This window comes from Hoplias malabaricus, chromosome 2 (assembly GCF_029633855.1).
Source record: "Hoplias malabaricus isolate fHopMal1 chromosome 2, fHopMal1.hap1, whole genome shotgun sequence".
Taxonomy (NCBI): Eukaryota; Metazoa; Chordata; class Actinopteri; order Characiformes; family Erythrinidae; genus Hoplias; species Hoplias malabaricus.
In genome coordinates, this window is record NC_089801.1 from 67,296,818 (window position 1) to 67,310,595 (window position 13,778).

At 42.9% G+C, this 13,778-nt stretch overlaps 1 long non-coding RNA gene across 1 annotated transcript; it reads left to right on the forward strand.

Moving 5' to 3' along the window:
- Positions 1 to 737: 737 nt before the first annotated feature.
- LOC136673265 (uncharacterized) lies at positions 738 to 4,973 on the forward strand. Its single transcript, XR_010795915.1, has 6 exons — positions 738 to 1,079; positions 1,574 to 1,744; positions 2,013 to 2,652; positions 2,749 to 2,836; positions 2,934 to 3,256; positions 4,768 to 4,973. It is a non-coding gene; the product is annotated as an uncharacterized lncRNA (long non-coding RNA).
- Positions 4,974 to 13,778: the final 8,805 nt, after the last annotated feature.

Genomic DNA, 13,778 nt, shown 5'->3' on the forward strand with positions numbered 1-13,778 from the left:
CTCCAAGTCGAGTGCACCCCAGTAGGATGGAATATTCCACTGTTGCAAGCGGGCGGCAGCCCACGCAGAGAAGAGCCGATGGTAGTCATAAAAACCAGAGCCCCCAAAACGGACTGCGAGGTCGAGGACGATGGCGAGGTAATCGTCCAATTCCTGCCTGCGGGCAGGGAAGGAGGAGCAAACCACGTCGCGATAGAGGGAAAATGCGGGTGCAAATTCGGAAGTTGTGAGGAGCTTAGAAGCTCCGTGCTCTGAAGTCTTCAATGAAAGGGTCACGTCCCCCACGCCAATGGAGCGGGGTGCTGTACAGGAAGCAATAGAGAGGACAGGTCAACGTCCGCACCTTGGAGAATCCGCTGACGAAGGGTGGGCTGCACCAGGGGTGGATTGAAGACACGAGCATTGGGAGGAGGAGGAGCTGGAGCAGTGGTGAAGAGAGAGAATGTGGCGTCGGGAGCTCGGGGCGCCGGAGCGAGAGGTTGACTTGCAAAACCTAGGGGTTGGGATGATAAGGGAAAAACAGGGTAGGTGGAAGAAGTAGTAGCAGGAAGATCAGAAGCACGTAAAAGGGGGGACAAACGAGAAAAAACGGAAGTCGGGGCAGGGTCGGGCCCAGTAGTGCAGACAGGAGCCAGATTTGTGGCACCAGCAGGGGGCACTGAGCCGGGGAGGGAGGCCCTCGCGGGGCGTCCTTGGCGCCGCGTCGCAGGTGCAATGACGTCATGGCGCGATGGCGTAGGTTGAGCGGGAAAGGCCTCATCCTCCGGGGTAGGAGCCGAAAACAGGGAAAAAAGGGGTCCTCTTGTTGGCTGAACGAGCGAAGGGGATACCGCGGTCACGCAGCGCTCTCTGGAGGCCCGCCACGGTCCAGTCGGAGATGGACGGAGAAGCGGGAGAAGCCGGATCGGGCCGTACTCGTCCGGTGGTGACGGAGGGCTGCCGAGCGCGCTGGTCGCGGCGATGAGGTCGCTGGGGAGGAGGAGAGATCGGAGAGGAGCGGCGTCCGCGCGCAGGACCCGCGAGTGTGGAGCGAGAATGACGAGAGCGTGCGGAGGAGCTTGGAGCAGCTGAAGTGGCAGGTGAGGCAGGCACGACGACTGCCGAACGCAGTCTCCTAGTGCTGATGACCGGGGTGGCGTTGGGCGATCGATTAGGGGAAGAAGAGAAGAGCTCGTGGTCAGAGGCGAGCAGGTCGAGATCCATGGTAGCAGTTGGCAATTCAGTGACGCAAGCAGGAAGCGCGAGACTAGCGACTTGATTGTCACGGAGATTACGTGAGGTTGAAGGGTATAAATAGGCCTGGGGGGGAGGAGCGTGGGCGTGGCCCAACTCCCAAAATTCTGTTATAGAATAACTATATATATATATATATATATATAATTATTATTATTTATATAATAATTTATATACTGTTTTGGAATGTATTGCAGGCCTCAACTTCAAAATGAGTGAATATTTGCAAAAAAAAACTTTTGAATATTAAATATCTTGTCTTTGTATTGTTTTCAATTGAATATAATTTCAAAAGGACTTACAAATTGTCATATTCTCTTTTTGTTTATGTTTTACACAGCACGTGGCGCAGCAGGTAGTGTTGCAGTCACAGAGCTCCAGGGACCTGGAGGTTGGGTGTTCGAGTCCCACTTCGGGTGACTATCTGTGAGGAGTTTGATGTGTTCTCCGGGTCCATGTGGGTTTCCTCTGGGTGCTCCATTTTCCTCCCACGGTCCAAAAACACTTGTTGGTAAGTGGATTGATGACTCAAAAGTGTGTGTGTATGGAAATGGGATGGGGATTGGGATAGAATTGGCCCTTTTTTTATATATATACACCAGAGGGCATCTGAACTCCAAAACTGGGTCCAGCTGGTTCTACAGGTTGGAATCCATCTTTGAGACAGATCCCAGTGTTGCCATAGACCAGAACATAGCCCTTCAGAATCCGATAACATTGGATTTGTGTGTGTGTGTGTGTGTGTATATTTGTGTGTGTGTATGTGTTTTTTACAACAGAGAAACAGTGTCTCATGGAATGGAATCCAACTGTCTAGAAAGATCCCATTAGCTCCACAGACCAGAACCAAGACTTTAAAAACAACCATCTAACTCCTAATCCTGCCCCAAACAAACAGGTGGCCTCCATACACCAGGACCATGGCTCTTCATATGAGGAGGTGACAAACACACAACCACACAAAGAAAACACTTTAAAACTTCTAGTACATGTCTAATCTGTATTTAACTGAAATACACCTACTGTAGAAGTACACCTACTACCCCAAGACCTCATTTGTTTCTACCGCCACCCAAATCATACCAGCTCTGTGGCGGGCCTGACTGTTGGAGAATAAGGTAACATAATAAAGTATGTAGAGCAATAGATGGACTACAACCTGTGATTGTTGAACTACTAAGTGCTCGTGTGGTCAATGGAGCTGATAAAATGGACACAGTGTAAAAACAAGCATGTCATAATGTTATGGCTGGTGCAGATATAAATCGTTACACGTTTGTCCAGGTTTCTCCATCAAATATAAAGTAAAATAAGGGAAAGTGCACATCGGAGCCTCTGTGAACCTCTAGAGGCTCTAGAGGGCGTTTGGACCACCAGAGGGCATCTGAACTCCAAAACTGGGTCCAGCTGGTTCTACAGGTTGGAATCAATCTTTGAGAAAGATCCCAGTGTTGCCATAGTCCAGAACATAGCCCTTCAGAATCCAATAACATTTAATTTTTGTATGTGTGTAAGGGAATTGGACGGGGATTGGGATAGAATTGGCCCTTTTTTACACCAGAGGGCATCTGATCTCCAAAACTGGGTCCAGCTGGTTCTACAGGTAGGAATCAATCTTTGAAAAAGATCCCATTGTTGCCATAGTCCAGAACATAGCCCTTCAGAATCCAATAACATTGGATTTGTGTGTGTGTGTGTAGGTGGTGGAGAAGCTGATTTGAGGCTTGGCAATGGAGGACATTAGGAACATGTTTGCATTGTTTGAACACAGCTGTTGTCAGGACTCTGTCGAGACCCGTGTCATCGTTGCTGATGTCCTGGCTAAGTTTGAACAGTCAGTATTGTACACGTTATCAGAAACCTATTCCTTCTACTCGTATGTTCATGTGTATGTGTGTGTAGTTTATCAGTATCTGAGGCTGAAGGGGAAGTCCATTGAAAGCTGTATTTTAAACTCTTCTGTTTCCTGGATGTGGAGATCATGCCTGAGGAGGGTGTGGAGTCCGTTTTCATGTTTGGGCAGGTCAGTGTTTCACTACTGAACTAACCTAAACACAGGCTACAGGTAAACTAAAATAAACTATGATTAAACTCAGCCCTAAACAGAAGTCAAATGTAATAGTGTAGCTCATTTAAAACCTGATGTTGTAAAAAAGAATCTTTACAGCCATGAAATTGAAAATTTACACAGAACTAGAGTGGATAACTCCAGAGCAGCCGGGGGGTGAGGGGGGGTTCTACATCATGAAGTCTATGACATTTTATTATTTACCACTTTTGTATACCTGGATGGTACATCTTTTACTTTAAAAACTGATAAGGTTCAGTTACATAAGATTTGAAACAGACTAGAGTTGTTCCTGTGATTCCAAACATGCTATCTGATCTTTCTAAGAGGATAGTGTGGTCTATGGTATCAAAAGCTGCTTTTAGGTGAAATACAACAAGCAAAGACACACAGCCATGATCAGAAGAAAGAAAAATATAATTTGTTATTTTAAAACGTGCTGTCTCTATGCTACGGTATTGCCTGATTCCAGATTGAAATTTTAATAGATGTGGTTTCTATGTAAAATTTAACAGACCTGTTAGGATACAGCAATTTCTAGCTCCTTCGATATAAACAGCTGATTAAAAATAGGTCTCAAATTTGACAGTTCACTGAGGCAAAGAAGGTTTAATATCTGCTCATTAAAAAGCTCTAGGTATGTTACCAAGAACAAGACAAGATCTTACTATTGTTAGAAGAGATTTGATTATTTGTGTCGAGTGCACAGGTTGTGGATTTTCATGAAGAAATCATGTTTTTCTAATCTGGCTGATTAAGTGGAGAGAACGCTTTTAATCTCTCTTCTACAACTATGTTCTGTGCTGTATTAGCAACATCATATGACAGGCAGTTTGGAATCAGTACTATTGACAAAATTGTATTTCTAAATTAACTAATTAATTAAATCCTACCGCGACACTGAAATGGACAAGCGGAAAAGAAGATGAGAAGATGATGATAAAATCATTCCTATTGTAGATAGCTGGTATCTGGGTAATAATATTCTAGTATTATATTCTAGTATTGTTTTTGTGATTCTCAGTCAGAGATGTTGTTTCTTCTGGGTGTGCTTTGCTAAGTACCCTTCTATAAGACTGTCCTTCCAGAGCACAATTAAAGACTTTCAGCTAGGTCAGCCTCCATTACCGCTCTAATTTTTGTATTTTTGGTTTTAAGGTACTTGTTTGTTCTTTATACCATGGGACAAGTTTTTTTGTATCCAAAAAACATAAAACCACGACTGCCCAAATCACGGCAGAATTAAATGTGCACCTCAACTCTCCTGTTTCCACCAGAACTGTCCGTCGGGAGCTCCACAGGGTCAATATACACGGCCGGACTGCTGTAGCCAAACCTTTGGTCACTCAAGCCAATGCCAAACGTCGGTTTCAATGGTGCAAGGAGCGCAAATCTTGGGCTGTGGACAAAGTGAAACATGTATTGTTCTCTGATGAGTCTACCTTTACTGTTTTCCCCACATCCAGGAGAGTTACGGTGTGGAGAAGCCCCAAAGACGCATACCACCCACACTGTTGTGAGTCAGGAAACATTTTCCTCCACCAGCATCACGTAGTGACCTGGCCACTATCCTGCAAGAAGAATGGCTTAAAATCCCTCTGACCACTGTGCAGGACTTGTATATGTCATTCCCAAGACGAACTGATGCTGTATTGGCTGCAAAAGGAGGCCCTACACCATACTAATAAATTACTGTGGTCTAAAACCAGGTGTTTCAGTTTCATTGTCCAACCCCTGTATATTCAGTGTATACATATTAAAGATGGCCATCTGACTCAGTCATTACAACTTCATGAAACTTCTCTAATAAGAATTGAATCATGAAACTAAACATTTTTTATTGACAAAGTCTTCAATTAACACCTAGCCCAACACATGAACTGAAGCTCCACTGCAACTATCACCACAAGGACTACATTACTTCATATATGTATCTTTTTGATTGAGGGTGTAAAATATCACAGAAAACATCAGTGTTGTATCCCGATGAATGGCTTTATCTTGTGTAGGTTCTTTACCTGTCCAACTTTAGCTTAGACAAGAAGGTCATCATGTTGAGTGACATTAAATTTAATATAGCAGAATTAGCTATAATTATTAATTATTTATTGTGCTTATTGATCCACTGAAGGGATCTTGCCTCTAAAATTGAATCTGACCAGAAAGTGAGAATTCCATACAAGAATAGTGCACACACAAATAAATAACCAAGGATTGGTTTTATCTGGTTTATTAAATATAATATAAAATAATGAATATTGATTATACATTCGTATAATGAAATGGATTACACACAGCAAATTAACCAGTGTTAAATCAAAAACTATTAGTGTCAAACTAACACGGTTAGTGTAATAATTTAACAGTAATAAAAAAAAAACAAAGTTCACACTAATAGTGTTGATTTAACACTGGAGAATTTGCTGTGCAGCGATACATGAGGGAGGAGGGAGATTAATACATGAGAGAATTCTTCTATGATGACAACCATAAATTCTAAAAGGGAGCTATAGTTTACATTCAACCCGAACCTCTGTGTTATGAAATGAAGCAGTGACCTTACTTTCCCTGGAGATGTGTTAAGACGGTGTGAGCCGAGGACATGCAGGGCTTTCTGGAGCTTTTTTTGTTCTGTTACAAGTAAAGATGGAATTGATGAAAGAGGAGAGGACAACAAACATCTAGATCCAACTTAAATTTAAACAAGAAGCTTATGAATAAGTAACTGTGTCAGTCTAGTCCTTGTTTTACAGTCACAATCTCTTTTTCCCCTCATGAACAGGAACTTCTGGTACTTGATACCCTGTCCTCGTAACCTTCATTCATTCATTCATCTGTAACCCTCATACACTTCAGGGTCACAGTGGAATCTGTACCCTGGAATCAAAGTGTGGTTTTGGACAGTGAGAGGAAACCCAATCAGACACGGTAAGAACACATCAAATTCCTCACAGACAGTCACCCGGAGCAAGACTCGTACCCATAGCCGCCAGGTACCTGGAGCTGTGTGACTGCGACACTCACCACCTCATGCTCACAAGCAACGTCCTAAAATCTCTGAAACATCATCCTCTTAATTGTGGAGGATCAGAGAACAAACCACAGTCATGATATTTTGCAAAAATACCATATATTGTAAATGCGCGGAGTACATTTGACTGCAGCGGGCGCCCAATACGCTAAGGGACCGTCGGCAAAGTGCAGAACCTATTTCAAAACGTAAACTATGAACTTAGATAAGGAGAGAGCTAGTGATTCTGTTAGGGACGAGGGGTGCGGACTGACGGATGCGGACGCAAAATGCTAATAACACAGACTTTATTTGACAGGAAATAAACAAAACAAACATTAACGAACTTAAGGGCAAACATGAAGCGAGGAAAGAACGAGAACCAGAAACAACATGACTAGGAATACTAACAAATAGAGCACTTGAAACAACATGAGAATAACATGGGCTGAAAACGTACCAAACGATACAAAGAACACGAAGAACAAGGCGAACGTTACAAAGAACAATGAATGACACCAGGAAGTGAGGGAAGGGGACATAAATACACCAACAAACGAGAAACACCTGAAACGGATAACGAGAGTGACGAACAAGGCGGGGCGTGAACGACAACAAAACAAAGCCATGTGCTGAGATCAGGAACACAGACGAGACAAGGGCGTGACAGATGCCCCCTCCTGAACGCGCTACTCCCAGGGCGCGTAACCTAGACCCCCCAGAAGCTGGCGCAGGAGGGAGCACGGAAAACAAGACAGACTAAGACAAGGAACCGTGGGGCTGGAGACAAGAGACTAGAATTTGGACAGAACAGAAGACTGACAAAGGGGAGAAACCGGTGAAGAATCTAGAAACAGAGATACGAAAGAACTAAAGACGGGTGGCAAAGCACTGAAACGAAGAGAATGGACTGGAGACAGAACTTGAGCGGGGACAGAAGACTGAACTAACAGGGGATGGGACCTGGGACTGGAAAGGACTGGACTGAACGGGAGTGTTTACATGAGACTGGACGGGAGTGGACAAATGTGACTGGACGGGGTGCTTAACATTGGACAAGACACTGGAAGGGAACAAGGACTGGACGGGAGACAGGACAGACGACGGGACTGAGTGCTGGGAATGGACAGGAGACGGGACTTGAGACAGGACAGAGGGTTGAAACGGGGACTGATGCAGAACAGGAGCAGAGACAGGGGACTGAAACATAGACTGGACAGGTGCTGAGACTGAGGACGGATACTGGGAGTGAACAGGAGACCGGACAGAGGGTTTAAGTGGTGACTGGACAGGGCTAACAGGGGACTGGACTTGGCAGGGGAACAGGGACCATGACGTTTACCGGGACGGACACGAACACCGTGACAGGGACAGGAATTGAAACAAAAGCAGACACTGGTACAGGGACAAGGAGAGAGACAGGAACTAGGACAGGGACAGACAGGGGAACCAAAACAACATGGGGGTGCCCAGGACTGGCAAACGTCTGAGGAACCAGCCTGGGCACAGTTCTGGGGATCGGCCCCGAAGTCCTTGGGGCCGTCCCATAGACACGACCAAGAGCGGCCGGGGCCACAGTCACGGGAGCAGAAACGGCCGGGGCCACAGTCACGGGAGCAGAAACGGCCGGGGCCACAGTCACGGGGGCAGAAACGGCCGCAGAAGCCGCCTTCACAGGGACTGGAGCGGCTGGGGGAGCCGCCTTCACAGGGACTGGCAGGGGACCCTGCGGCGACGACGTCCAAGGAGGCAGGGGACCCTGCAGCGACGACATCCAAGGAGGCAGGGGACCCTGCGGTGACGACATCCAAGGAGGCAGGGGATTGTGTTGCTCGCGGGGCTTGTGCTGGAGCTGTAGAGGGTTTAGGGGGCTTGACGGGTGCACTCACGTGATCCCCCAGAGGTGCACCCCTGTTAGCCTCACCTCCGTTGTCCTGGGGTCGGAGGCTAACAGCCCCTACCCTTAACCCCCCCCCAAAAATTTCCCCGGACCTGAGGGGGTAATCCACCAGTGAGGGGGAGACTCCAGCCCGCTTTTTTCGGCGGCTCCTACGATTCCCGCTGGAGCAATTACTCGATTCCTGAATCGAGTCCTCTGGTCGGAGATAAGTACCCGCGCCTGGCATGATCTGGAGCCGGCGACTCCATTCCGAGGCCGCTCTTAAAGCCTCCTCCACAGGATCCTTAGGGCCTGTGCGAAATGGAGTCCGGCTAATTGCACACTTCGTGAAAGGGTAGTCCGGGCTAGCTGCGTCCTGAAGTTGCGGGCTGAAGTTGATGGATGCGGACGCAAACGCTAATAACACAGAACAAACTTTGTTTGACAGGAAATAAACAAAACAAACATTAACGAACTTAAGGGCAGACACGAAGCGAGGAAAGAACAAGACAAAGAACGCGAACCAGAAACAACATGACTAGGAATACTAATAAATAGAGCACTTGAAACAACACGAGAATAACATGGGCTGAAAACATACCAAACGATACAAAGAACACAAAGAACAAGGCGAATGTTACAAAGAACAATGAACGACACCAGGAAGTGAGGGAAGGGGACTTAAATACACCAACAAACGAGAAACACCTGAAACGGATAACGAGAGTGACGAACAAGAAGGCGGGGCGTGAACGACAACAAAACAAAACCATGTGCTGAGATCAGGAACACAGACGAGACGAGGGCGTGACAGATACTTATAAAGACTCAAAACATAACGTAAAACAAATGGGAGCTAAACTCCAGTAGCCAACAATAACAACCTCATAAATTTTTATTCATGTATTCCTATGAAAATTTAGTTTTAAGCAATGTAGTGCTTTTATAGCAAATAAACTGCTATTGGCAAGCATCCATATTACTTATATATTTAAAAACAATTGTGGTTCACAGAGATACATTACCAACATACTGCAAATATTATTTCATAAAATATCACTGGATTTTGATACTTGAGAGAGGTATGAATAGAAACCTATAATGTCAAAGAGCAAAAAGAAAAAAATATATGTTTAGAGCTAAAACCACAATAATTAATTTGTTTATTTAATAGACCTTATATTTCATGGCTTCATACACATTTTCACCAGGGATGCACTTCCTGACTAGCTATCCTGTTTCATAGTCTAACATAATATCCTTTAATCCATGAATCTCATTGTAGAGTAGGCTACATTATTTCTCCATACGACACAGCCTTGCGCAGCTCAATCGTTTCAGTGTGGTCTAATGATCTTACCGTCATGGAACCTTACTTGTACCAGAAAATTGTCAAATGTGTAATTCACCGTAAAGCCTCCAAATATGACGTAGAATGTGAGATTTCACATTTTTAAATTAGCTCACCACACAGATTTTTACAGTATTCATAATACCCTAATTGTCAAATATTCTGATGAAAGATTTCTATATTGTATAGTTTATTGTCATACTCTGCTTATTTTTCATAAGCATGTCTATTTCATGAACATATCTACTTTATGCCTAAGAGAAATATTACTTTGCGTAGTTTACACACCTAAGAATTAAGCCTATACTGGATGATACCATTAGCATGTAGATTTCTTTCAGCATTTAACAACATAATTATGGGTTAGATTATTTATATATATATATTTCACAACATTCTAAGTAAATTTCACAACATTCTAAGTAAATTTCACAACATTCTAAGAGTTGATAGCAATCCAGTGTTACAGTTGCATAGGTTCGCATCTTATTATCAATCAGCTTTATCATGCTGCACTTAAACATGTTATGAAACAATTGTATGGGTTGTACTACAGTGGCATATACAAAAATAAAGTTGAGATTGTGAGCAATATGTAGACAAAAACAAATGATTTGCAAATCATGTAAACCATTTAATTAACTTTAACAAAAACAGCACATTAAACAAGGAAGATTCTGCAACCCAATTCAGCAATGTAGTTTTGAGTTGTCTTTTTGCAGTGAAGGGAACAAACCTGTGGACATGTTGAAATATGAAGTGAGAGTGGAGCTTCTCAGTCTATCAAATATGAAATCTTTAAGTGATGTTTTTCTCAGGGACAGAGTTTTGGAGACCTACCCGTTTGCAAAATTGTTTGGCTTCCACTAATTTTCAGTTGACTTCCCCATTCTGACGCAGTTGGGTAATCTTTTATCTAATTTCACAAGAAACATCTTATTTAGACATTTTACATGCACATCCTGAGATGAGTTTTTGTAGTTGTTTGTATGACTACTAGTGTCTGTTTTAAGGGGAATATAATGAGATCTTTGAGAAAAAGATTTTTTTGGAAGGACAAGGTTTGGAATTGATGTGAAGAGACTAATAGAAAGTGGAGCAAATAAAGGGTAGACAAATTAATGTTGAGAAAATGAAAAATTATAGATTTGTACCCTTTTCATGAAAACTTTGGCCCAGTACTGCATATAGTAAAAAAGTAAGTCTGTTGTAAGTGGATGTTAATATTGTTTTTTTAAAAGTGTTATACAGGTGGCAGAATGTTTGGTGTGCCAAGCCAACCAGAACATAATAAAACAAGTGGTGGAGTATACTCCCATTAAGGTAAATATGGTTTATTAATTCAGGTCTTTGGTGCAAGGTATTGTTGAAATTTTGCATGGTGGGTGAAGTTAAGAAATACTGCTCTAAACTATGCTATTTATATCTTGTTGAACTGTTGAACTGTTGACTATCAGAAAGAGGCTTAAACACTAACTGAAGATTAACAACCACTTGCTCACATCATCCATAATTACATTTACGTTTCTATTGACAACCGATGATGAGAATTCCCACACTGTTTGAAGTGAAATTCTTCAATCTGTTTATCAATGTAGCAGAGCTTTTTGAGCTTCTTGGTATGGACCTAATTGGCAAACTGGTGAAAACCAAAAGAGGTTATCACTACATATGTGTACTGGTTGACTACCTCACTAAATGGCCACAAGCCTATTCACTAAGGTCTAAGTGACGGAGTACATTGTGAATTTTTTTACCAATTTGAAGCACCGAAAAGGATCGTCACTGACCAGGGCTGGGAGTTCGTCAATGTGGTAATTTTGAACTGAGTGAGACTTTTCTGCACCCCCCAAAAAATGTGCATACTTTCTTGAATACTTTTTTTAAATCAAGCAAATAATCCAGTATAAGAAAAAGGTTTTATTTGTGTTTATATGCAAAGATCATCAAGGGTGTTTGTAACAAGCTGGGCATGAAAAGAAGTCTGTCATCCGTAAACAAATGGCTTGGTGGAGAGGATCAATGAGACAATCCAGAGGTTAATGAAAAAGATTTTTTCCCTGAATCATTGCATTTATACATAATCCATTTGTGATATCAACAAAAATACAATATTAAAAACTATATTTGTTCAGGAATGTCTAATAAGCTATAAGTCACTTTGTTTTGTTTTTTTTCAGCAAACTTGTGGGAAGGAGGCCGGAGGTGTGGGATGAGTACTTAGATGCAGTATTGTTTGGGTTCATTCATTCATTCATTGTCTATAAGTACTTATCCAGTTCAGGGTCGTGGTGGGTCTGAAGCGTACCACTGGGCACAAGGCAGGAATACACCCTGGAGGGGACGCAAGTCCTTCACACAGCAACACACACACTCACACCTACGGACACTTTTGAGTCACCAATCCACTTACCAACATCTGCTTGATGGGGAGAACACACCAAACTCTTCACAGACAGTCACTCGGCGCAGGACCCTGGACCTGTGTGACTGCTACACTACCTGCTGCACCACTGTGCCACTAACGTTTGGGCCACATACAAAATAAAAATTTACGACTAAATTCTCACCTTACTACCTTATGTTTGGAAAGGAGGCTCATTATCCCTTCTGAAGTCCCTGAGCACTGCCAGGAAGGTGAATTTGTTGCAATTTTGAGTAATTGAGTGGTATCTATTTATGGTTTACTGGTTGACTACCTCAATTTTGAGTAATTGAGTGCTATCTATGTATAGTTTACTGTACACAGAACTGGCATTTATAAGCTACACACCACACCTTAACACAATTTCTGGATTCTAACATGTCATGTGACTATCGTGAGTGATATCAGCCAGGTATACAGGCATTTCTTGCATCAACAGTTGTTCAGTTGTTTTAGAGTAATGTGATGTTAGATGTGCTGATTCTAGCACTTTTCAATCTGGCCACCATTTTATCCACATCGCTTTGAGTGATTTTCAAGAACAGTGCGAAAAAGAAAGAAAAACATGCAAACCCCAACCAGAGAGCTTGTGCCAGAGAAGATGATACTTCTCACTCTAAACTTAAGATAAGTTGAGTTATCAGAACATAATTAATATTTGCACTGTACATCTGTCAATTTATGAAGCCCAGAGAAGTCAGCAGCGTTATAAGATTTGGTCAAAGTATTCCTGAGATTGTGTGGTTATATTGATCACTGAAGCATGTCAAACACATTTCAACACAGCAGTAAGGTGCAATTTTTGTCCATATTTGTATGAATGTAAACATTTTCTTTGGCAGCAGTTTTTCCATTTTTGGTATAAGTGTAAATACTGTACCTTTTTTTAGTTTAGCAGCAACATACTAATACTAATGCACAGGTTATCTGGATCGATGTTGTGTCTCTCAGAGAGATGTCAAAAATATTGCCCAAACTCTTGACTGGATTCGTTGTAATCATTGGAATGGCAATGCCTGCGATGTTAAACTGGAACTTGTCCACCACCTTACCCTTCCTCAGCACCATGGATCTTGATATTGTGGGTCAAAAGCGTATCCGTGCCAACTTTGTAAGCTTCTTGAGTCCCTTCAGAATCCACTGGCAGACTGGGACTGATTCTAACATGAGTGTAAGTTTATCCATGAATGCCCTGATGGGTAGCTGCCATTGTCCAAAATATGTTCAGGGCCCTCTACACTCTGGCTCAGCGGACGTACTGAGCATATTCATGGCCAGGGAGAACTGAGTCACAGAGAGAGTACACCCTTGGATGATACCGATCTCCACTTTATGCCAACTAGACATAGTTGCCAGTATGGTTGTGGAGTGTCTATGTACTCGTTTGCAAACTTTAAGCATGTAGCAATGTTCTTTTTAGAAAGCAACAGTTACCTTCATGGTGTCTTGCCATAGACACCCTGCTTGTTCAAGGTTATTACGGACTGCAGGCTCATGAACACAGATGTTAGCCAATACCAGTGATGACTTGAAATCTTTGGCTGTCACCCTGGGTTGTTTCTTTACCTCATTGAGTCTCCGTTGTGCTCCTGGGTCATTTTGACAGGGCGCCCACTTCTTGGCATAGTAGCCACTGTCCCAAATTGTCTCCATTTGTAGATTTTTTTTGTTTGCCTTACTGTAGACTGGTGTATTTCTAAAGTCTAAGAAATCACTTCATAACCCTTTCCAGCTGTATGTAAATCAACAATTGTTTTATCGTAAATACAAACCAGATTTCAAAAAAGTTGGGACACTAAACAAATTGTGAAT